The sequence below is a fragment of the Ursus arctos genome, unplaced genomic scaffold (assembly GCF_023065955.2).
Source record: "Ursus arctos isolate Adak ecotype North America unplaced genomic scaffold, UrsArc2.0 scaffold_23, whole genome shotgun sequence".
Taxonomy (NCBI): domain Eukaryota; kingdom Metazoa; phylum Chordata; class Mammalia; order Carnivora; family Ursidae; genus Ursus; species Ursus arctos.
In genome coordinates, this window is record NW_026622908.1 from 37,476,333 (window position 1) to 37,502,612 (window position 26,280).

Below are 26,280 nucleotides of genomic sequence, written 5' to 3' on the forward strand. Positions count from 1 at the left end.
CTGATATTGCACAGCCCAGGAAAGCACATGACCCTGACACTGTGGTCCCCAATCCTATACATGCGTAGCCTGAGAGAGACAATCAGAGTGATGGGTCAGAGGCAGTGGAAAAAAAGCAAAACAAAACCTTTGAAATGCAAGCAGCTCTCTTTACTTGCAAGGCAAAAAGGTGGTGAAAAGAAATAATAAGAGGATGCAGGCTCAAAGGGCCAACTTCTTAATACCTGAGCTCTGCCTAGGGAGGTTTGCAGTCTTGGTCTTGCCCTAGCAGACTGAGATGAAGGTGTCCTTTACCTTCACTGAGAAATGCACATGTTCCTTGTGAAAACGACAGTGGAAGGGGCTGGGACCATGATAGCTTCAGAAAATGGATTTCTCTTGCTTGAATTCATGCTAATGGGACGTGCAAATGGAAAATAGTATTAGCAATGCCTGAACAGAAAATACGTGGAACTAGGGATGTACTGTATGGTGACTAACATAATATAATAAAAAATTATTATAAAAAAAAAAAGAAAAGAAAATACGTGGAGATTCCTGGAGGTGACTAGGCAGTTAAGAGCTCATCCAGGTCCAAGACAGAAACTCAGTAGCCAGTTTGGACTTTGGGAACACCTCTGTCCTGTACTGGGATCTTATTTCACCTGATCCACCGGCTATCCACAAGTAAGTGGCCATGCTTGAGTCACTGCCATAGAGCGCACCGCTGAGATTCCTTTGATGGTAAGTGACACGGCTTCTAAATTTTACAACGTGATACCATCTTCATGAAAGTAAAATCTGAAAAGGTATTGGTAGACATGATCATAACTTTCAGAGTTTGCTCTGTGTTAAATCTCTGGGGGGGGGGTCTAAATCGACATCCTGTTCGCTCACCCTTCTGAGAGCTCTATGCTTGTAGCGGGTCTCAGTTTCTATTCACTCCTTTAGTGAACTTAATAGCCACGTTACTGCACACAATTAGCACGCATTTGCAATCGTTGAGTTTTAAATAGCTACTGACAACAATATTGGTCATAACCTTCCTCCAGCTCCCACCTTCTTGGTCACTCAACCTGGCACCTTGGAATGCTGTTAGAAATGCAATAAACACAGATATGCAATAAAACATGTCAAATTTTATTCATGGATTTGTGGCCACGTTGAAAGTTAAAAACACAAGTGGCCTCTTCTCAAAGGCATCATGAAAGGAATTAAGCTAGATTATAGTGAATTAAAAACATGTAACTATATAAAAACAAAATGCCACATGACTAAACTGGGTCATTCCTTTTTTTTAAATAATATTTTTAAATTATATTATGTTAGCCACCATACAGTACATCCCTAGTTTTTGATGTAAAGTTCCATGATTCATTGTGCTGCCGCTGAGTGTCCAAGGGCACAAGATTCTAAAATTCATGATGAAAGGATGGGACAAATCTTCTTGAAGCGAATAATTACGTGGTCCATAAAAAGGTGTTGACTGTGGAAAAACCAAGTCCGTAACTAGCTGATATGTGGTATTTACGAGTCTCAAGTTTCAGGGATATTGTCAGAGGAGGGGGAGGACTCTCTCTGAGCTCATACCCATGGGCTAAAATGGGAATGGAAAAAGTTAAAATACATAAGATTACCTTTAGGATATGATTTTCTTATAACTTCCAGATATGAGTTATATCCCAGATGGTCTTGGGATAGTATAGAGTTTTTTTATTATGTTCAGTTAGCCACCATACAATACATCATTAGTTTTTGATGAAGTGTTCAGTGATTCGTTAGTTGTGTATAACACCCAGTGCTCATCATAACACCTGCCCTCCTATAATTTTAAGAATGGGAGCACCATAGGGGCACCTGGGTGGCTCAGTTGGTTGAGAATCTGACTCTTGATTTTGGCTCTGGTCATGATCTCAGGGTCGTGGATTGAGCCCTGTGTGGGTCTCCCCACTCAGCAGGCAGTCTGATTGTTTCTCTCCCTCCCCCTGCTTATGCTTTCTCTCTCTAAAATAAATAAATAAATAAAATCTTAAAAAAAAAAAAAAAAAGAATGGGAGCAACATTGATCCTGCATCTTGAAGATGATATTTAAAAAAAGAAGACAAATTTACAGGGAGTCTTGTACATGTTTACAATTTTGTTTGAACTGGACCCAGTGGGAAAACCCAAATGACTGAGCTCGGTTGGTTCTTTTAAAGAGCCCTCTCCAGCCTTAAGACATTTAGTGTCTCCATGAAAGATAAGAAAGATGCTCTAATCCAGCAACCTGTGAACTTTTCAACTCCTTCTTGTCTTACAGTCATTGGTTTTGGACTCAAATATTCAGGTCTGAACTTCAGAGTGAAATCCTTACTGTTAAGGAAAAAAAATCCTAGGGTGAGGAGAGATTTATAAGACTGGAAGGTATAGGGTCTTCCTCATATGAATACCAAGTATGGCGTGATAGAAGCACAGGAGAAAGAACCCAATATAACCCTACTTATATGTCTCTATACTGAATTAGATGCCATTTAGACTTCAGTGGGGATTTAAATGTTACCGATTGTTACTTACCCCAATGGGTTCCTTTTTTTTTTTTAAGTCATAAAATATCTGATTGGGCACATTAAATGTTGGCTTTTGCAGGTATCCTTACCCAGTGTTCTCCGAAGTGGACATAACCACATCTCACACAGTATCTGGACTGTATCAAGAACCAGCGTTGAGCAGGTGGGAATGGGATGAAGTTCTTGCTTTCTTCAGTGTAGTAAAAGAACTCACCAGGTGAGACATAGGAACTTTCAAAGGAGGGGGAAAAGGGAATTAAAAATAATACAAAAACTTAAGATATCATTCCTGAATTTTGAGATTGAACTTTGAACCCAAGTTTTGCCAGACCTTGTTGTAACAATAATTTTTTATTTTGTATTGGGCATAACACATGATCATGTTCTTGTCCAACACTCTAGCAGCCCCTCACCGAATCCTTCATTGTGAGATAATAACTTATGGACACAGAAAAAGTCCTCTGTTAAATTAAGACAAATGATTTCAAGAATATATTCACTGTAATTTTTGCTGGAAACAGTACTAGGTTGAAGGCAAGATTTTCCTAGAATCTCTTGAAGTTTATTAATATGTTAATAAAGAGCTAATAACATCTATTTGTTTTGTTTGGAAGACTACATGAGTCAGGTTGGAAGCTGAGACGAGAGCCTGCTAACCAATCCAGAATTGCAGAGTCTAGGGCTACAACAAAATGGTTTTCTAGCCATCCTACCTAGAGTTAAATTTAGGACTTTCTGGCTGTGTGATGTTGGCAAATCATTTAATGTGTCTATGCCCAGGTTTCTCGAACATTAAATAGGTACAATACTAGTAACTCATGCATAGCATTGAGAATGATGATTAAAATGCCTGAAATTCTTCTTAACTTGTGGTTGGCGTATAGCAAGTGTTCAATAAACAAGGTTATCATTAGCAATTTAGGTAATTAAAGGTCTCTCTGGCAAAGCAGAGGCACTTAACTTCTTCAAGAAAACAGAGCAAAAAATATGGCAGAAGACTTGGAAAAGCAAACAGCATTTTTGCTCAAAAGCTGTTACCTGATAGAATCAGTGTCTAACGTTCTGATTCTTTTTCCGTATTCAATTCCAATTGGCTTGGAAGAAATTGTATGCTTATTGCTTAAAGTACAGAATTTTCTTTTTCTTTTTTAAATGGGCTTTTTTAAATGGGCTGTTGGGTACTATTTTTCTTTTAATTTTTTGAAGTTTTCAGAGAAGACAGGTAGATTTTGGACCACTTTCCAGGAGAAGAACCTATGGGAGGAATAACTTTACCTTCTCTAGGTCCTGTCCCTTAATTTTCTAAGGCAATAGGAAAGTATTATCTGATGGAAAATTTGGGAGAAGGAACTGATCATGCTTAGTTCAGTCTGGAAACAGTTCTCCCTGTGGAGTCTGACTGTCTTCAGAGGGCCATGTTCTGGTCTGCTCCACAACCAAAAGTCTAGCCTATGGCAAAGCTCTTGGAAGGCAAGGGTGCCTGGGGGGCTCAGTCGGTTGAGTGTGGGACTCGATTCAGGCTCAGGGCTCAGGTTATGATCTAAGGGTCATGATCTCAGGCTGGTGAGATCAAGCCCTGTGTTGGGCACCACGCTGAGTGTGGAGCCTGCTTAAGATTCTCTTCCTCTCTCTCTCTGCCTCATTCCACACCCCCAACACATGTGCACACACACAGTCTCTCTCTCTCTCAAAAAAAATAAAGCTCTTGGCAGGGAAGAGGGAAACCTGAATTTTTCCAGTTCTTCCTTCCTCTGGGTCAGCAAACTTGTTTCATGGTGGGCTTGCAGGAGGCTTTCCAGTGGCAGATCTAAAACCTCCTTTGCCAGTGGCTTTACTAGAAATAAAGCTACACATTTGGATTGACATCTTTCATATCCAATGATTTATTACTTAATTGATTTCAAATAGAAGGGGCAATGGATTATTATGTATTTGCCTTCCCAAACCTCAACTCTTCCACACAGCTCAGAGCCTCTTGAATCGTGGAAGAGTCAAAGCCAATCTGCATGCCTACGAAATCTCCGTAGACACTGTGTGTCAAGTGTTTGTGCTGTGAATTAGGTTTGGCACCATGTCTTCATCATTTGTAGAAGAGTAGATAGGAAGAACCAAGGGTCTAGTATTAAGAAGCAAGGTTCACTCCTGGTTTTGTAATTTTGTGTGACTCACTTGTCCTGAGTCTTGCCCTCTGAATAGTGAGCTTCTGTAGAGAGAAAATAACATTGGCAGAGCCCTGTGAAGCTGAGAAGCTAAGGACAGTCACAATGTCAGGGTTTCCAGGTACATAGCAGTGAATTTCAGCTACGAGCTCTCGGTGTCTTACGGGAGGAGCCAATGGATATTTTGGACTGACCTGGGAACTGTACATTCCAAACGAAGTTTAGCAGAAATTGATAGATTCTTTGGTGTATAGGCAAGCCAGGAATGAAAAACGACCCCATCAAAGAAAATCTGGTGAGAGAAGAGCACTTTGAACTACGTGTTCAGTTGTCACAACATTTTTTAATATATTCAAATAAAAAATCGGCCACTCAGTATCTCTAGAGATCATGATATTTACCCCAATCAAGATAATTAAATTCTCTTTGGCAGAGCAGAAGCACTTAACTTCATCAGAAAACAGAACACCAAGTGCATGGCAGAAGTTTTTGAATGGAACTGGCAGTTGAGGGTCCGTTGACCTTGAAAGTTTTATATTAGATTCCTCAAATCAGAATTCTAGGAAAGAAAAAATTTCATAGCTTCTTGGGAGAAAAATTGTTCCATGAGAAGGGGATTTTTAGAAAAGACCCTTATTGTGGGGTTCTGAAATGCTTTATATGATCTCTATATTAAAACATGACATTTTCTCTTTACTTCTGGTCTCCAAATGCTTGAAAACAGAGCAAAAAAGGAAGATAGCTAATAGAAAATTACGTATTTGTGCTAAGAAATTGAGTTTTCTGAACAGAAAACATGTAGTCTTTGTAGGGATCTTTTGAAACATATTTGGTGTTCAATAAATGAGATATAACTCCTATAAGCATATCAGTCTGGGCTTTATTCTGTAGCTACTTGCATGTATTCCCACCTAAGCTTTTTTTAATAGTCAAAGTATGCTATACACACAGCAAAAAAAAAAAAAAGATGATCTCTTTATATCTCTATCTTTTTTCCCTACTTTAGTAGGGAGGTTCTCAAGCTGTTGGATTATTGTATAAATTTATTAGCTGCATGGTATCCTATAAGATGGATGAAGCATATATTTTCTGGGATCTCATGATCTGTCTGGTTCAGTGAGTCAAATGAAGGGGTGAGACAGAAAAAAAGCAGTTTTAAAAATATGAAATGTTCTCATCTGGATTGTGTATCAATGAGGCGAGAATTCAGGCTGTTTCTGGGGTCACTGTTCTATGCTCCTTTAGTGAAGAGCTGCTCAAGGTTGGCGAGAGGGCAAGTGTGATGATTTAGGCCTGGTTCCTCAACCTCGACACTACCGGCATTTCAGGCCAGATAATCCTTTGCGGGGGGGGGGAATGTCCTGTGCACTGTAGGGTGTCTAGCATTGTGTCTGGCCTCTACTCACTAGATGTCAGGAGCACCCCAAAACCCTGCCCAGTTTTGACAACTAAAACTGTTGCTAGATGTTTCCAAATGACCATGATGGTGGGTGTGGGGAGTCATCCTTGCTTGATGACTACTGGTTTAGGCTGTTGCCAAGGATTCTATGAGTGGCAGATGTTTTAAACTGCTGAAAGTGTTTCAAATGCCTTTGGACCTCTCCATGGCAGGTGTAGTGGAGTACATCTGAGGGACTAGCGTGGCACTGTGGGGAGTAAGGGCTGGTGCCTTGGTATGTGCTGGACCAGCAAAAGCGGTGCTTTCGGATCATGATAGTTGTGGGTCAGTGAAGAGGATCCAGTGAAAGCATTGCATGGCAACATGTCCAAGTTATCCCTTGCCTGTGACCTGAAGGCCAGCTTCTTAACAGAAAATATTTAGCCCGATGTCTAAAGCAGTGCAAGTTAAGACAGATAAATTGGATATATTATACTTCCCTTTGGTGTGATAGAAAACTCCTATATCAAAACCTTCCTAGAACTTTCCTTACTTGGATGTTGATACAATCCAGGTGCATTTTCAATACTCTTTTGTGAGGTAGAGAAGAATAAGTAAAGTGTATTTCTAGTTCAGGACCCTCTCAGATCTCTCTTTCCTCCAAAATCCCATGGTATTTTTTAAAAAAATCATAGTTATACATTCTATAATTTGTTTTATTTTATTATTATTATTTTTTTATGTAGTCTCCACACACAGCCTGGAGCCCAATGAGGGGCTTGAACTCATAACCCTGAGATTGAGACCTGAACTAAGATCAAGAGTTGGATGCTTAATCAGCTGAGCCACCCAGGGACCCCTGCATTCTGTAATTACAGTTTCTTATCCCAGAGCCATAACTGAAAACAAAACAAAGGGCTTATTAGCCTGGGCATCAAATAATCTGGTTTCTGGCCCTGACTTCTTGAGTTTGGTTACACCACTGGCCTTTGTGCCGTAATTCCTTAATCATCATAAGTGGAGATGAATCAACCTCATGGAATTCTGAGGATTAGAAACTGAGTGAAAATGCTGGATGATATATCATGCTATCCATGTAATGGGTGTTCTACCCTCATAGACCGTAAGCTTCCGAAGAGAAAGGTCTTTGAGTTTCTCATTCGCTCTCAGTATCCTACACATAGTAGGTCTCTGGTGGATAAATGAAAATAGAAAAGGTTCTTCGAGTTCTTTCTATGCATCTGCTCAGTCTATGGTACCAATTATCAAGACCAGTAGCATACTATAATAAGAACAAACATAAAACAATGCTTCCAAAGATTTTACAGACGGTGCTAAGGAAGACAATTCCTTCTCTTACCTGCGTCACGATCCCACAGAGACTAACAGGATAATAAAATTCAAGTTCGTCTGGCCGCACTCGAATTGCCTGACAGCCAGTCCCCAGGAATAATTCATCAGGGCTTCCCAATTCATCTCTATAAAACAGTGCTCTTTTAGCTACAGTGAGAAAATTGAAATGGCTACATTCCACCAACACTGTTAAAGGAGGCAAAGAAAAAAGAAGACCGTCTACAAGTCTGTTTCAGGGAACAGCTCCAAGAATTTTGAACAGCATTGGGTACCAAGAAGGAAGATCATCTTCAGCTATAAGAAATGGAACTTTGAGATCTGGGTAAAACATGATTGCCTTCATAGCTCTACGGGTGCCCTCTACCTCTCTCAAACGGGCGCTCCCCAGATGGCCAGAGTGAACTTGCACAGCACTCAAGAGCTTTTACCAGAGAAAGAGCTGCTGTGGCATGTCCGTGGCCTCCCCCATTTGGTGGAGGGGCAGAGGGCTGCATCCTTATTAGGGCATGCTAGGAGCAAGTTCCCCAACACCGAGCATTCTGGGAAAACTTGAACTTGGTGAAAATAGATCCCATGTTTCAACTTTTGCCTATGGCTGTGTGCCACACAGTAGCAGGTGTGCAGTAACTATGGAGAACGGAGTGACTTTCTCAGGGTCCCAGAATACAGAGCTGGGGATGAAAATCACACTCAGTCCTGGCTCTTTGGACAACATCGCGTTACCTTGGGGGATCTGATCATTATGCCTGATCTAGACTTCTCTCTTGAGTTTGAGCCATCTCTCCAATTAGCTACTAACCATCCGAGTGGAAATTTGAAATACTCCTCTGAAAGGTACAGAAGCCCCGATTTACCCCACTCCCTGTTTGCCCTCCACCTCATTCCATAGCAGCATACTCCATCCAACTGCCAAGCCATGAAACACTAGGATCTCTTCAAACTCCTTCTTTTCCTTCATACCTGCATCTAGTCTGCCCCGAGTCCTCTCACTTTTACCTTCAAAATATATCTCATGTAGACTCACTTCTCCATGATCAATACCCTGGCCCAGATTACCACGTGTCTCTGCTGGGCTGTCTCAGGAGCCTTGTGAAGGATGAAGGGAAGGAACAATTCTTCCTTTACCCTCAAGATCTTCCAGCTGGACTAAGAAGTCAATTGACATGAGACAGATCAACAGGAGAATAAAACCCAAAGTTTTACTACATTAATGTGGAGGCCCAAGTAATGAAATTGAAACCTAAAGAAATGACCAAGGCAGGCAGTTTTTATACTTTTCAGACAAACAGATAATAAGTCTGTGAGGGATTAACAGGACAAAGAAAACTTTACTTTGCAAGCTTCAATTAGTAAGAAATTCTCAACAGAATTTGGGCTGGGTAGCAAATTAGTAAAAGGAAAAGAGTTGTTTATATAGCCTTCTTGGCTCTAAATTTCCTGTCACCGACGATAAGGATGTCTCTGTCCATCTTGGTATGAGAGGGTACCTTTCACAAGGGAGATTTATTTCTTGCTTTCTGGAGGGCAGAGGAGGGCCTGAGTGTCCTTCTTGCATAGGTTGACTCTTAAGTAACTTTATTTTTAAATAATCAGTTATGCAAAGTGGCACATTTGGGGGTGGTCTGCCCACGGAAGCAACTGCTTCCGGTCCTATTTTCCTTGTAGAGCAGCTGCCCAAAGGAATGCAGATGAGATGATTTTCCCAGCTTGTGTACAAATCTCTCAGTGCTTCCTCCTGCATTTAGTAGAAAATCAGAAATGCCAATGGCCTACAACACCTTCATCACCCTGATCCCTGCATCTCTCACCATCTAACCTTCCTGGATTCACTAAGCTCAAGCCCAGTGAGCCTCAACCTGTCAAACCCACGAGGACAAGATTCAGTGTTAAAGGTGAACGTAGGGTACAGTGGTCCCCACTTATCCATGGTTCCCCTTTCAGTTCTCCCGCAGTCCACCATGGTCAGGAAGCGGATGATTCTCTTTCTGACATATGGTCAGAAGTAGCCTAATGTTGTGTCACCACGCCTACATGATTCCCCTCACTTCATCTCAGCACATGGACATTTTATCATCTCACATCATGGCGAGAAGGTGGCTAAGGACAGTACAATGAGATATTTGAGAGAGAGAGAGAGAGATGCCACATGCACATAACTTTCATTATGGTATATTGTTATAATTGTTCTATTTTATTATTGTTATTGTTAATCTCCTACTGTGCTTAATTTGTAAATAGAACTTTATCGTAAGCCTATATATATGGGAAAAACATGGTATATTTATGATTCCACAGTACCCATAGTTTCAGGCATTGCTGTGGGTCTTGGAATGTATCCCCCAGAGAGAAGAGGGGATGGATGACTCTAGAAATTGCACAAAGTTACTCATTGTCAGCTCTGAAGTACAAGGGACACTTGACAATGACAATAGGCCCTAGAAGACTCATCTGCCTCTTTTGCCACCAGGAATTTCCTACCACTGGGCAATACACACACACACACACACACGCTCCTACCACTGGGCAATACACACACACACACACACACACACACACACACTCCTACCACTGGGAAATACACACACACACACAGAGGCACGTGTGCACGCACAGTTTCAATTTCATTGTCTAAAACTTTGAGAGTGATTTATATTTACAGAGCACCCACATATTCATTGTTTCCTTGGACCATCCCATTTTTAGTATCGTTTTAAGTTTGAACTTCTTAATATCCTTGAGAAATTGAATAAGCATCTCTGCATTTGGCAGATGTGGAAAATAGGGACCCAAGGCCTGAGTGGCCAAGTTTACAATCTGGTCAGGGGTCATCTTGAGAAGCTAGCAGCCAGGTCAGTCCATGGCTCCACCACCTCAGACAACTTGTTTACAAGGGATTATTTGTTGAGGATTCATTCTGCCTTCCACAATCCTTCATCTATCCGATGTGGTTTTGTGAATGCTGATGGCAGCGTGGGGGAGGACAACAGGCAAGGCTGGGGGAAGGGCATTGTAGGGTGGTTGAAACCCCAAGTCAACTGAAAGCAACAGACACTCAACACATTATTCTCATCTTGTGGACCACTACTGTGGTTTCCTGGTTGGGGTTCCCATGGGGAGTAGAAAAAGACCTTAACATGAGCTGCAAGGCCCTGCTTCATCTAGCACTTGCCCTGAAATAAGCCAGGCCCTGTTTTTCAGGTTATAGGGCCAGAAGGGGTGGGGGCAGAGCCAGTGCTGCGCTTTGTGGGGTGTCTGCACAAAAGGGGGGAATGGCCTGTTTGATTTCTTTTTCTACCTGCCTCACTTCTGAGTACCGATGTTTCCATCACAAATCTTCCACCCCTAACTTTCCCACAACCTGGACATTCTCCATCAGCTCCCTAATAACCGTTGGGACCCCACATCGCCCCAAGTCTGCAGAAGGCTTGTTTTTAGAGAATGCCCTGGGCAGAGGGGATGGTCTTCTTGCTTAAGATCCCCCTTCATCTCAAAATCCCTCACTGCCCTTTCTACCCTCCCTTGTCTACTCAAATCACTGTTTTCAACTTCTCTGCATTCCATTCCCATGGGTCACATTTCAGCAGCCGAGACACAGAGCACCACTTCTGAAATAGAGGTATTTTGCACAACATTTTTTTTTAACGTAAGGCAAAAAGCAGAGAGTTGTTCCCTGTTCCCCAACACCCCAACCCTACCCTAAGTGAAGACATGTCATCCCCAAGGTCCTACTTTCCATAGGACTTCTTCAAGAAGGTTCTCCTGTCCCCCTAGAACCATATCAATTCTGCCTATGACATACGTTCATAATCCACCCAACTTTTCCTTCTAAGCATTTAGGACAATTTATGGATCTGTAAGATTTTTCAGTTAACACCTGCTTCCTTTGATATGACCAAGTGTCTGTGATCCACATGGCCCTGAATGTGTTCTAAAGCCTTCTGTACCAGATTCTCTCCAGGTGCCAGAGTGAGGCCATGCGATGCCAGTGGGGAAGCAAGCAGTCTGGAAGTCCCTGTTTGGGGATCAAACAGACACATGGGATGTGAGGGTAGCCTGAGGTCAGTCTTTCTGGCATGCTGAAGGCCAGTCTGTGCTTTCTCTACGTGGCTGCAGAGAAGCACTAGAGTTTTTAAGGAGGGGTTTGGTCAGAAGTCTCATCTTAAGAAATGTGCCCTTGCCTCACATCTTGTGCAGGGATGTTCTAGAGGGGAAGAGAGACAGCTAGACAAGGGAGGCCAGTTAATGTCTGTTTAAAGAATTCAGGTGCAAAGTCAAAGAGCAGAGGAGGTGCTGGCAAATGGGAAGAAAAAGTCACGTAAAAGAGAAGAGGGTCCAAGGATGGCTTGGTGGGAATTTCCAGTCGTGGACCCATGGAAGAAGTGGAGAGAAGAGGAGAGGCTAATTCTAAGAATTGGCAGAGAAAACAACACCTTGAGTGCAATACTCCTTCTCATTCAGCAGTATCGGCTGGACCCCAGGGGAAGAAAAAGCATGGAGCTAGAAGAGTTACTGAGGGGGGCAATCAAGTCCAAGCCACCAGAAGCCCCATGGTTCATGTTGATGAGAAACTCCCCCTTCAAGGCACCATCCCTCAGGGTCACCTCTGATACCTGGCCCTTGCCCAGAACACGTCCACATCAAGGAAACAAGTAGGAGCAGCCATAAATCCACACAGGCTTTCATTATGCTGGATGCCAGGCTCAGGGATCCTTGGACAACAGGAAGTTGAGAGGAGCTGGGGAGCCTAAAGTGGTTTTATACCCAATGCCACACTCAGATGTGATCAATTAACCCAGTTCAGAGAATAGGGAGAAGGCCTTTAACAACACAGTGTCAGCCCCAGCTCCTGAATCTGACCCTCTCTTGATCACTTGGGTATGGAAAACCATAGTGTCATGTAAAGTGTGCACAACAGGGGTGCCTGGGTGGCTCAGTAGGTTAAGTGTCTGCCTTTGGCACAGGTCATGATCTCAGGGTCCTGGGATCGAGCCCCATATGGGGCTCCCTGGTCAGCAGGGAGCCTGCTTCTCCCTCTCCCTCTGCCTGCTGCTCCCCCTGCTTGTGCTCTCTCTCTCTCTGTCAAATAAATAAACAAAATCTCAATAAAAAAGTGCGTACAACAAAGCACTATGCAGTGCCCAGAGAACTGACTTTTCTAGGACCTTTGAAGTGCTCCAATAGATGGCATCTGCAGGCCGATTTCTGGTACTTGCGTGGGAGGATCTAGGGATGCCACAAAGCTCTGACCTGAGGGTGCATTTCATTACCCACTGTTGGAGCCATGCCCCTACCTTCCCAGTTTATGGTATGGGTTTTTTTTTTCTTCCCTCTTTTTCTCTTTCTTTCTTCTGTTTTGTCTTTCCTTTTTAAAATTTATTTGGGTGCTAATAGGGGTTGCCCCAGTAACTGCAGGGCTTGCCTGATTTATCAGCCTGGGAAGGAGAAGTCAACAGGGCCAGGAGGTCCAACCTTGACGACTACTACGTACTGTAAAAAAAAATCAACCTTGACGGAGTCCCATTCTGTTGTGATTTACAGTTCTCCTTAGTGGTCAGTCTAACCTATGGTCAAACCAGGTTTTACATATTTCCAGAGAGACGCTGTGGTGTACAAGCACCAGTGGGCACTCATGGGTGAGCCATGTCTATCTCCTGCAGAGTCTGTTTAATCAGAAGATTTTCAAAATTCCTGTGGTCTGTGAGAAGCTCTGTGTGAGTGTGTGTGTGTATACAATAGGTAAATATATACCTACTATATATAGCTATGGACATATACACACCATGTATAGATACAGGTATATATCATAGTGTGTATATATATGCTGCATGTATATAGATTTACTTTATTCTTTTTTCTAAAGATTTCATTTATTTATTTGAGAGAGAGAGAGAGCAAGAGAGAGCATGAGTGGGGAAGGGGTAGAGGGAGAGGGAGAAGCAAGCTTCCCCCTGAGCAGGGAGCCTGAACTGGGGCTTGATCCCAGGACCCTGAGATCATGACCTGAGCCAAAGGCAGACGCTTAACCAACTGAGCCACCCAGACGCCCCCATAATCAAATTCTTTTATTAGTTCTAACAGTATTTTAGGTATAGTTGCAGCTTCCCTGGATTCTTCAGTGAGATCTTGAACTATAGAATTAAGCTTTCACTTGTTCAATCAACAAGTGGGACTATAGCAAACTAAAAAGCTTCTGCACAAGAAACGAGCAACAAAATGAAAAAGGTGACCTATGGAGTGGTAGAAATATTTGCAAAATAAGTGTCTGATAAGGAGTCAATATCTAAAATATGTAAAGAATACATACAACTTAATAGCAAAAGAACGAACAATCTGATTTAAAAAATGGGCAGAGGAACCGAAGAGACATTTATCCGAAGAAGACATATAATTGTCCAACAAGTACATGAAAAGATGCTCAACATCACTCATCATCAGGAAAATGCACATCAAAACCACAATGAAGTATCACCTCATACCTGTTAGGATGGCCATCAAAGAAGACAAGAGATAGCAAGTGTTGATGAGGATGCGGAAAAGGGGAGACCTCACACGCTGTTGGCGGGAATGTACGTTGGTACAGTCACTATGGAAAACTATGGAGGTTCCTCGAAAAGTTAGAGCTAGAGCAACCAGAGATCCAGCAATCCCACTTCTGGGTTTATATCCAGAGGAAATGAAATCAGGACCTTTAAGAGGTATCTGTACTCCCACATTCGGCATTATTCACAGTAGTCAAGATATGGAAACAACCTAAGTGCCCATCAATGGATAAATGGATAAAGAAAATGTGGTTTCTATATGCATGCATGTGCGTGCACACACACGCACACAGTGAATACTATTCAGCCCTAAAAAAGAGGAAATTCTGCCATTTGTGACAACACGGATGGACTGTGGAGGCGTTATGTCAAGTGAAATAAGTCAGATAGAAAAAGACAAATACTGTATGATTTCATTTAGATGTAGAATCTAAAAAATCAGAACTCATAGAAACAGTTGGTAGAATGGTGGTTGGCAGGGGCTGAGGGATGGGGGAAATGGGGAGGTGCCGGGTAAAGGGTACAAACCTCCAGTTGTAAGGTGAATACGTCCTGGGCATCTAATGTACAGATGGCGACTCTAGCTAGCAATACTGTATTATGTATTTGAAAGTTACTGAGAGAGTAAATCTTAAATATTCTCCCCCCCCACACACAAAAATGGTGATTTTGTGAGTTGATGGAAATATTAACTAACCCTACGGTGGTGATCATTTTGCAGTATATAAGTGTATCAAACCCACAAGTTGTACACCTTAAACTTACACGATGTTATATGTCAATTTTATCTTGATAAACCTGAGCTAAAATTACAATATGTTCACTTTTTGAATAATTAAGAAAACTGAAAAATATTATTCTGAAAAGTAATAAAATGCATTGATATTGTTCTTGTAAATGTAAATCTATTGCAAACTAATTTCCACTTATACATTAAAGAATAGATATCTTAAAATAAGAAATTGTTGGGGCGCCTGGGTAGCGCAGTCGTTAAAGCGTCTGCCTTCGGCTCAGGGCGTGATCCTGGCGATCCGGGATCGAGTCCCACATCAGGCTCTTCTGCTATGAGCCTGCTTCTTCCTCTCCCACTCCCCCTGCTGTGTTCCCTCTCTCGCTGGCTGTCTCTCTGTCACATAAATAAATAAAATCTTTAAAAAAAAAAAAAGAAATTGTTGATTAAAAATACATAATAAAATATATATTTAGTGGGAAAAACTTTCCGTTGAAGTTTGTGATGATCACAGATGTATATTTTTGTTTGATTTTTGCTACATCAATGTATAATCCTGGAGATTTCCTATACCTATTTTATGATAATCACCAAAAATTATCCTATACTTGAAAGCTGGGGCAATCTATATGACATGATTTCTGAAGGTAATATATTAAACTCTTGCTTTGGGGATGGTGTGTTTTGTAAGGTTGGTTTTTGCCAAAGCAGGGACCCAGTTCAAACTTTACTTTCTTCCATAGTCCCTTTTTCTCGGGATTTTACATTGCCAGTCTTTACTGGGAAAAATGCTCTTGGAAACATTTTTTTGGTTTCAGTTCAAAGGAGATGTACACATTCATGACAAGATACTTTTTGGAAAAGCATAACTAAATTGGAGTGCAGTATTTTTCAAAAGCTTACCCCACAGTTCTGTGAATTTTTTCCCTCTGAATCAGAATCTCCTGGAGCTGGTTAGAGAGACCAGATAACTAGGTCTCAACCCAGCCCCCTGGATCAGAATTGTTGGCCTTGTGGCCAGGGACTGGGTGCTTTTTATCAGACCCCAAAGTGTTTATGATACACAATATTATCAATTTATAAATCATTCTTCCATCTCACCCACTTGAAGATCCTCAAATCATCTAGCCAAGTCCTGCTTTCACAGCCCAATAGACATATATCCTATACACGACAGTTTCAGACACCTCCTTATGCTTGGGGAAGACACCATTTGGGTGAATACAGTCTCAAGCCACTTTATACATTTCCTCTTGCTTTTCTGAATTGTCATGATTATAGTAATATAGTAATTTCAGCCTTGGGGCAGAAAAGCCAATCATGCTGAGGGTTTTGGCATTGCTTCCAGAATGAGGGATCAGCACCTGCAGCTGAGGAGACAAGAGGCTTATAAACACCTGTGGAGACCACATCACTCAGTCTCCTGTTTCCTCTGGCATCTTGGGTTGAGATCTGCAATGATGAGGGTTGTTGGCTTGTTTGGAGGGCTTCTCATGTGTTTTGTGTTGATTCGTGGTTTTGAGGATGGTAAGGAACAGGGAATTCTGGAGGGTGGCGTTTCAAGTAGTGGGTACGCTTTCTTTCTTTTCTTTTTTTGAAAACTATAGTTCTTTCTTTTTTCTTATAATAATATTTTTTTAATTATAGTATGTTAGTCACCATATAGTACATCCCTGGTTTTTGATGTAAAGTTCGATGATTCATTAGTTGCGAATAACACCCAGTGCACCATGCAATACGTGCCCTCCTTACTACCCATCACCAGCCTATCCCATTCTGAAGCCCTCCCCTCTGAAGCCCTCAGTTTGTTTCTCAGAGTCCATAGTCTCTCATGCTTCATTCCCCCTTCTGATTACCCCCCCTTTCTTTATCCCTTTCTTCTCCTACCAATCTTCCTAGTTCTTATGTTCCATAGATGAGAGAAACCATATGATAATTGTCTTTCTCTGCTTGACTTATTTCACTCCAGTGCCATCCATGTTGCAGCAAATGTTGAGAAACCGTTCTTTTTGATAGCTGAGTAATATTCCATTGCATATATGGACCACATCTTAATCCTGAGTAATAGCTAAATCCTGAAAGGAGCCGAGATGCCCTTCAACAGATGACTGGGTATGCTTTCTTACACACTGTTGACTTTGCGGGGTTGCATTTTTCCTTTGGAGTCGGGACAAAGCAGGAGGGGCTGCCAGGTGTCTAGAGAGGAGGTTGCTCTGAACGGATTCTGCATACCTTTCGGTCCTTCTCTGCCATTTAACAGATATCAGAGCTTAAGTTTATTCATCCATAAGTGTGGATTAATAATAAAATTGACTTCATGCAGATATAATGGAAAATAGACACCTCCCCAAATGACAAAGTTAGCAATCCATAAAGAAAACTTACTGTGGAGTGCAGTATGCTTTTGTTTATTCCAGTGAAAGTATTTGGATTAACTGGCTCAAGCATTTTCAAAATGAAAGCAGCTGATGAATTTTTCTAGGTCTGTACAACCAAGTATTGAAACATATCCATCCCTGTTTTAGACCTGTATCAGTAATGCTTGGAAATATTTCAAAAGTGTATTTGATATTCAATTATAGATGAAATTTGTATTATCTCCAAGGAGCCCCTAAGATATTGATAGTTGGTTTATAATCGCCCAGGAAGTAGCTCTTAGGATATCCTTCACATTCAGATGAAGCATTTGAGCCACATAGACTTTAAGTAATGTATCCAAGATCTCACAATGGAACACACAGGAATAGAATCAGGCCATTTTCCCTCTCGAGCTGAGATTCAGGTTGACTATGAAGTTAAAAGTTTTCTAGGCTGTTATTTGGGGACAGATACGGGATCTAATATTTTCCATTCTTTTTCTTTCATCAGTGTCTGTAATCTGTAACCAGCGCTGGCTTCAGGTCAGAATTAAACAAAAGCTTTATCTGTATTATGAGAAACCCCAGCATTATGAAATCTGTTTGGGAACTGGCTATCCTGTAACTGGAGGGATGTTGGATTTCTTTGAGTTCCTTTACCCTCTCTCTTCTTGTGGAATCAGAGTTGAAGTAAGAGCAGTTATTGTTTCAATGAACAATACGTTCTTTGTGACTGTGCTATTAAAATTAATTGTAAATTGATTTTATATCTCATGTAATATTGACTACTCTCTATCTTATGTTTTGTGATTATTCCACAGTAAAAGATAGCAGGTAAGATGTGGGACTTTAAACACCATGCACTCTTTCTCTCCCCCAGCTTTATCGAGCTATCCTTGACATATAACATTGTGTGAGTTTAAGGTGTCCACTGTGAGGATCCGGTATGTGTATATATTGTGAAATGATTACCACGGTAGAGTTGGTTAACACCTCCATCAACTTCCAAAATTACCATTTCTTTTTTTTTTTTCGTGGTGCGAATATTTAAGATTTATGTTCTCAGCAACTTTCGGTATGTAACAGTATTGTGAACCGTCGTCACCACGCTGTATGTTAGAGCCTCAGAATGGATTCATCTTCTGCCTCGCAGTTTGTACCATTTGGACCCTTCGATCAGTGCCTTCTGAATTTTCCCAGTCCCCAGCCCCTGGCAACCACGATTCTGTTCTCTTTCTCTAGGAGTTTGGCTGTTTGGCTTTTTTAGATTCCACATATAAGTGAGATCATACAGTATTTGCCTTTTGCTGGTTTATTTCACGTGGCATAATGCCTTTAAGGGCCACCCACGTTGCAAATAGTGTGCTTTCTTTTCCTGTGGCTGAATAGCGTTCCACTGTACGTATGTACCACACTTGTTTTCTCCATTCACCTGTCCAGGGGCACTTAGGTTGTTTCCGTACGTTGGCTAAGGTGAATAACGCTATAGTGAACACACCGTGCATTTAAACAAAATTCTACCAATACATCTCTCTTGCCTGTGATGAAATCTAACTTGAGGACAACATTTTATCTTGAAACAGACTGACAAGTCCCCCACCCTTCTGTTTTTGTCGTTCAGCCATTTCAACTAAAATAGGTTACGGAGCTGCTGTATAACTAAAGGGGGATTCGATCTTTTCTGAAGCCAGAAAACTTAAATTCTGTGAACAATCCTGAATAAAATGGATCCTGATGAGAGAGAGGCTGGTAGGAAACCAGTAGGAGAAGAATAACACTTATTTAGTCTATTGTGTGCCTGTTGTGCTGGTGAATATTAGACACTTGAGTTCTTTAGAGCCGCTCAATCCCTAGTACAGGCTATATTTATTTACTAAATTGACCTAACTTAGTGTCAGGTGATTTATTTCACCTTCACAGCAGCCCTGTTTGCTAGAGATGAAGACACTGAGGCGGAGGGCACACAAGGAGCTCTCCCAGTGTCTCACAGTGAGTGGAGCAGCTGGGTCTGAAAGGGGGAGTCCGGGCGAAGCTCTGAGGTCTCGCACACCTGCTGCTTTGGCTTGAAGTTAGCTTTTGCTGTGTTTGGTAATGGCAGCCTGGTTTTCCTGTTGGGTCCAACACCGACCCCACTTGTAGCACATATGATTTAGGTAAACTGATTCTACCCCTGGATCCGGCTGTGTGACCCGCACCTGTGAATACTAATGTATCCGCAGTACCTAAAACCATTCCCAGCATATGGTAAGCACGAACAAGTAATGGTTACGTACAGTCAACATCTGTGAAAGAAACAAAAAGACTATGTCGATTGTCAGTTCAGGGAATACCACCAGGTCGAATGGAACCTTACGAGGACATTTGCAGGTTTTTCTAGGGAAGAGGTCCAGTCTTCTTCACTGGAACTATAAGCAAGTCATCGGTAAGGAAAGAGGTGCTGAGGTTTCAATTTGCCAGCCCTGGAAGAAGAATCTACCAGGGGTGGGGGGGAGGACCAACCTAGAGAAAGGAAAAGATATGAGATTTTGGGGGAAGGGGAAGCAGGAAGGAAAGAAACTGATACTTGATTATGTGATGGAATTCTTTTATCAAGCTATTCCTAATGTTTAATTACCCTGGGCCTCAGGAACATGGGCTAGTATATTCCTATTTTTGCAAAATGCAGATCAAATTGAATGTCTTTAATATGTAATATGTTTCTGTACAATGCTCAACCCTACAGATTCTTACCAGGTTCATTTTTTTTTTAAAGACTTATTTTATTTGAGAGAGAGCGTGTGAGAGCGAGTAAGCAGCGGGGAGGGGTGGAGGAAGAGGGAGAGAGTGAGTTCCAGTCAGACTCCGAGCTGAGCTCAGAGCCTGACTCGGGACTCGATCTCACAACCCTGAGATCACAACCTGAGCCCAAACCAAGAGTTGGATGCCTAACTGACTACGCCACCCAGATATCCCTTACCAGGCTCATTTTACAGATCAAAAAGCTTAGGTTTGTTTATTCCTTCCTGGCACACAAGGAATCAGTGTTTAAGACCGTATTTGAGCCTTGACAGTCTGAGTACTGAGTACTACAATGTACTCTTGAATACCAGAGTTCTAAGCCGTGAAACGGTACACTTAAAGATGAGTTATATGAAATATGGACTCTACCTCACTGCATGGACAAGTTGGGTACTCTCATTTTGGATACCACTTTATATTTCATAATTCTAGACTTTAAATGCATTTAATCATAGCTTATAATTAGATGCATGTCTGTTGGCTTGCACTTTCCATGGAATCCAGTACTCTGGAGATACACAAATGGACAAAGGTCTTAGGTTAATTGTTTTTCTTTAGAAATATTTGTGTGTACTGCTCTTATGGTGAACATACTACATATCTTGTTTTAAAATAATAGCTGCTTGTTGGCTCAGCACCTATGGCCTTAGGGCCAAATCCCCAGCCATCTTCCCTGTGCTTGTAAATGGTGTTAATAGAATAAGCACATTCCTTTGGGTATTGCCTCTGACTGCTTTCCTGCTCCAGTGGCAGAATGAGAGTCGATATAACAGACACCATGGTTTTCGAAGATTCAAATATTTATTCTTTAGCCCATTCCAGAGAAAGGTTGCCAACTCCTGTTTGATGTTGTCTCCTGTTCGACGTTGTCCCCTGCTCTGAAGGTGCCAAATATTTAAAGTTCACACCCAGAGTAACTTGCATAGATTGTCCTACCATCCAGGTCTGCCTCAATCAGACCCTTACTTGTAAACAGGTGCGGTGACTCAAAATCGTCTGTTCAGACTCAGTTGCCAAGCCAATAGACTGTCAGGAGCTATTCATGGGGTCTTCTCTAAAAACAGACATTTTGTCACATAGCTCTGGTGTTCTGCTTTGCATATCCTACTTACATCTACCCTATATATTAATGTAAAAATGGTGATTCCTATATTTTTGGATTCCTCAACTGTTTGTAGCCCTCAGACATAGTCAAAATAACACGTTTTATACTCTTTATCTCATTAGGGGCGCCCATGGGGTACTCTTATCGAAAGTTCAATCACTTAAGCGCCGGCAAATCTAAATAGGACTGGTTACCTCCCGATATCCTGCTATATTCGAAGGTGAGTGACCCCTGGGATTCAGGTTAGCTAACATGATCCTTGGCTGCCAGGTGTTCTGCTATCCGACGGCTGAGGTGGAGCTTTGGGTCCACTTTGATCGATAGTGTTCTGTTCAGCCATGTGAGTAGGTCTAACAAAAGAAATGCAGTCATTTCTGTCCATTATTTTCTCAATGAGTGGACTAGGCTCACTTGGTTAAGCCTTAGTTGGTAGCTGATAGTATTTTTGAGCCGGACGTCAGCTTTCTTGTTCCAGATCCTGTTTTCTCAACTCTGTTGGAAGTTCCCTCTACAAACATCACGAGATGTTGGTAATTGTCAGATGAACGGGCCCACTGGTATACATGTGAGTGGATCGTGATTCACAATTGCTCATCAAAGTCAGCTGACAGGAAAACAAGTGGTTCCGAGTGTGATATGCCACACAGTTCAGTGGTGTCTGCTGCTTATTCCCTTTAGCCAAGACTCTGTAAGAGTTGAAGAAGAGTCACGAAAGAGAATATGCAGGAGGATTTTTAATGGTAAATTTCCCTTCTTTCACTTAGGTGTTCCTTTCCTGCACCAGCCATCCCCGACCTGCCCCGTCACAACACTATTAAAGGAGCTGTGAGACCCTTTTCTGAACCGTACCATTCTTCTGCAGGTGATGGCGTCAAAGTTGGGGATGACCCAAGAGATTAAAAATCAGACTGTTTCTCCCAAATTTTCAAACTAGGACTGTGTCGCTCTGGTGATATACTGTGATATAAAAATCAGGACTTGCTGGAGGCCCGTACTCTCTTCTTATTTGTGAGAATTCCCCTCTGCAGAGAGAGAATGGCACAGAGGAGTTTTCTGAGCTCTGTGGAGACACAGGGATTAAATGGCTGTATTTATTTCACGATCATTGCCTTCTGTTGTGCTACGAGCAATCTCCTTTCTCCATTCCTTAAAAACCTCTTTGATCCTTCTCATATGTGAAAACATAATTAAGTCCAGCGGGCAAATTAACTTTTATATGAAATCCAGTGTTTCTGTACTTCCAACTCTGTGCGCAAAGGATCTGGAGAAAGAGAGGGCTCGGTAGGCTCTACAGATGCTTTCTGCCTGCTTCTCCTACTGGGATGCTTTGTTCAGATACGACAGGGGATGAAGGAGGGTGAGGGGCACGTGCGTCTGAGTTACACGGTATAATTGTGGCCCATTTTTAGTAACAGGCTACGTGATTATGCCTTATGCTCTGAAATCCAAGTATATTTAAAATTATGAATGAATGAATCTTTGGGTGGACCCTGTAGGGGGGAATATCATCCCAACTGCAGAATTCCTGATGGAAAATTCTATGTGAGCCTTTATCTATTGCACACAACTGTCACTCAGCCCTGCTCCCTGCCCTTTCTATTCTCCATCTTAGTTGTTCATTCTAGAATCTTTGTTTTTGGGGGGCTCAATCTCCAGTCGATGACTATTCTAGGGTGGTATCGTGGATAAATATTTCGAAGACTACTTGTGGGAAAACCACCTAGCATGGTCAGGTGGAGTGCTCTTCTGCCCTTTCCCACTTTTCTAATTTCTGCCTTTGTGCGTCTCTCCTGTGCTAATTCTGCATAAGCACAAAGCCGTTTGGGAGAAAGAGGTCAGTCTACTGTAGGCACCCTCAGTATTTGAAGAGCTGGTTTAAAACACTCTTACTTGGCTTCATAAGAGGCAGGAGAACATTCATGGCCACTTCATCCTTCTGACATAAGCCAAAGACTCAAAATGGCATGTCTCTAGTTATCCTCTGTAGACGTGTGATTGGCAGGACTGGAGAGAACAGAGCCTCAGCCCCTTACTAAGAGTTTCTGGTATTTGACATGTCTATGAAATCACCTTAGGGCCTCAAGAGCAAATTCTGGGCTAATGAGCTTTATTGAATCTTCCCTTTAAGAATGTTTTTCTTCTGTGAAGTACAAATTTCCATTTTTGTCTAAGGTACTTGATTTGGCATTCTGTCCTTTACAACCTAGATTTATCTAATTTAGTTTTTTTCCCTACATCGCAATCTTTTTCATTCCCCAAAGAGTATATATGCCAGCCTGAACTCTGTGTATTTCTCTTTTCTCTTTTTTAGAAAGTCTGTATTCACCTTTGTGCAAAAAGAGAAAAAGAATAATGGTAGTAAATGTGGGGCAACAGCCCAAGGACCAGAGGGACAGGAAAAGTCAACAGCACCTCAAATGGAAAATGTGGGGACTCATCCACAAGTGTCTTTTGGACAAGTGTTTTGACTTAGGACTACACACGTTTCCCCAAACACTCATCAAAAAAGGCAAGTGTTTAGTAAAGTGCTGACAGACGTCACACGCAGTGCCCGATGTGGTCACATAGTTTGAGTTCAGGACCATCATAGCCACGAGCTTTATGGTGATTGGAGTTATACCTGGCCTGAGCATTTCTCTTTATTCTTTCAGGTAAAGCAGTGGTTTTGTGACTGTAACCTCAAGAGCTGGTTTGTTTTATCATTTTTTTCATCAATTTTATTGATCTCAGTTCAGCCGGAGAAAAATCTTCGACTCTAACCTACATATGGATGGGACAGGAAATTTCCATGAAGGTGGTAATTCAAATGTATGCTCTCACATCAGCTTTTTGTTCTAGAAGAACTAATTGCCTACGAGAGGGAACGCTTCTTCATTAAGTCATTCAAGTTGTCTCTATGGCCTTTGGGCTTCTGCATTGTAGAAGGGAAAGCTCTTTTATTTTTTTCTACATATCAATGGACGTTTTAAATCAAAACTTGACAGATTGTTCTGTAAAATTTATAAACACTTATTAATTATATATAATGTCATATGTCTGCTATACTTCCTCATTAAAATATTGTAGTGGGATCTGGGATTTAAAATTGATGCCTTCTCCCCTCATGTTCCTGCCTTGCTGAGCCGCAGTGACTTTGTAGCTGTGACTAGTTTCCCATCAGTGCGACAACACGACTGTGCTTTCTTCCTTCCCCTCCCCCTTCATTGCAGGTATAGTTTTCCCCCTTTTGACCACATGAATTTTATCTTTCCCTCTTAAGGGTGGGACTTAACCTATAAATTCTGGATGGTGAGGCAACCTTGCTGACCTTGGCATGGTGACTGTTTGAGGATTGCCCTGCCTAGCAGAAGCTGGACTGGTGCCCGTGGATATCTTTTACTAATTCATAAATGATATTTTTAAATGTCTGTATTAATGAACTCTTTGGGTAGGGGGGAAAGGAGCTTCCATAGATTTTTAATTTGTAATAAAGGCATTTTAAAAAGAAAATGTCTTACAATTATAATTAAAAAAAAAAAAAGTCCAGAATCATAAGGAATCACAGACCACTATGCAATGAATGTAGTTCTCACCAGCACCACTGCTGCTAGTGGCAGGTACGAAATAAGATGAAATTGGACGATGGATAGTCAGGGCAGTGGTGCACTCTCTTGTCTTTTCTTTTTCTGTTTTTTTAATATTTTATTTATTTGACAGAGAGAGTGCAAGCATAAGCAGGGAGAGCGGCAGGCAGAGGGAGAAGCAGGCTCCCCACTGAACAGGGAGCCTGATGTGGGACTTGATCCCAGGATCCTGGAATCGTGACCAGAGCTGAAGGCAGACACGTAACCAACAGAGCCACCCAGGTGCCCCTTTTCTTATGAGGCCTCTACTCCCATCACCAGAATCCCACTCTGACCTCATTTAAACCTAATTGCCTCCTGAAGCAAATGCTATCTCATTGAAGGTTAGGGCATCAACATATGAATTTGGGTGGGGCTGGGGGACACCATTCAGTCCAAAGAAGCCATCAATCTCAGGAAGGAGATTCCCACTTCATAGAGTTTCTGTGATGCAAGAGACCTGGCTAAGAGACCAACAAAAATCTAGGTGAATGTCCAGTGGCTCCCTTCCTCATCGCCAGTGGGCTGAGGATTGAATTTTCTCATAAGAAAAATCCAGAGGAAGATGAAGTCCCTAAATATGTCTCAAATGTTGCCGCTTCTTGGGGGGTGCGGTACGTAAATACGCTCCCCCAATACTACCCTGCTCTATCACCCTGCTCCCATTTCCCTTTCCTTCCTGCTTGTCTTGCCTTCCTAGTAAAACACTGAGGCACTTTACTGACACAATAGGGAACAACCTTATACTTGAATGTAAGAACATGATTTTTATTTCAATAAAGAAATCCTTTTTATGTACCTTCTCTGGAAAGTGAAGAAAAACAACAGCTATTTTGTCTAAATTTCAGGATAATTTGTTTTAGCTGTTTGAGTTCTTTTTTTTTTTAAATATTTTATTTATTTATGTGACAGAGAGACAGCCATCGAGAGAGGGAACACAGCAGGGGAGTGGGAGAGGAAGAAGCAGGCTCATAGCAGGAGCCCGATGTGGGACTCGATGTGGGACTCGATGTGGGACTCGATGTGGGACTCGATCCCAGAACGCCGGGATCACGCCCTGAGTCAAAGGCAGATGCTTAACGACTGCGCTACCCAGGCGCCCCAGCTGTTTGAGTTCTTATACTTCCTCAGGTCAGGGACTCTCCGATACATGTGAGGTATGTGTCCTCTCTCTCAATTATTTCAACCCAGGTCTTTGTTAGACATATTTATATTAGTGACATTTCAGAAAACCAAGAACAAAGAGAAATCTTACAAAATAGCTTTAGAAATAAAATAGATTTTCTACAAAGAAAGCTGTTGTGTGGGGAAATACTGGACTGCAATACCTACTGCTTGATCTCGCCCACAAGTCTGGAAAAAACCCGGAGGACAATGTTCAAATCACACAGTGATTTGTGTATATAATCAACTTAATATTTACAGTGTATATAATCAACTTAATATTTACAGCAAAAAAGCCAGGGTCATAGTCCAAACAGCCCTCATAGTGGATCCTGCATTCCTTTCTCAAAGTGTTCTGAAGTGTATTCCTTTCTCAAGGTGTCCCATCTTTGACATGAGTGAGTTGACTTTTAAGAAGGCATTTTGCTCCTGGGCTGTTAGATTCCAGCTACGGAGATGGGTCCAGATTAAAAAGGTTGGGATGCTTTTGGTACCAGAAACATCCATGGTTAGAGAGACGTCTGTTTGTGGTATTCAGTGGCATGGCAACTGGATGTATACTTGTGGGACTGAACAGTAGGTGGTTTAGC

The 26,280-nt window shown here is 41.9% G+C and overlaps 1 long non-coding RNA gene across 1 annotated transcript in view; it reads left to right on the top strand.

Moving 5' to 3' along the window:
• The window catches only part of LOC125281556 (uncharacterized), a 148,300-nt gene extending 123,019 nt beyond the window's left edge, over window positions 1–25,281 (top strand). The window contains exons 12-16 of the long non-coding RNA XR_008961051.1: window positions 2,605–2,742; window positions 16,654–16,796; window positions 17,553–17,731; window positions 21,047–21,144; window positions 23,236–25,281. This is a non-coding gene — a long non-coding RNA (uncharacterized LOC125281556). The remainder of the gene's footprint in view (window positions 1–2,604; window positions 2,743–16,653; window positions 16,797–17,552; window positions 17,732–21,046; window positions 21,145–23,235) is intronic.
• The last annotated feature ends 999 nt before the right edge of the window (window positions 25,282–26,280 follow it).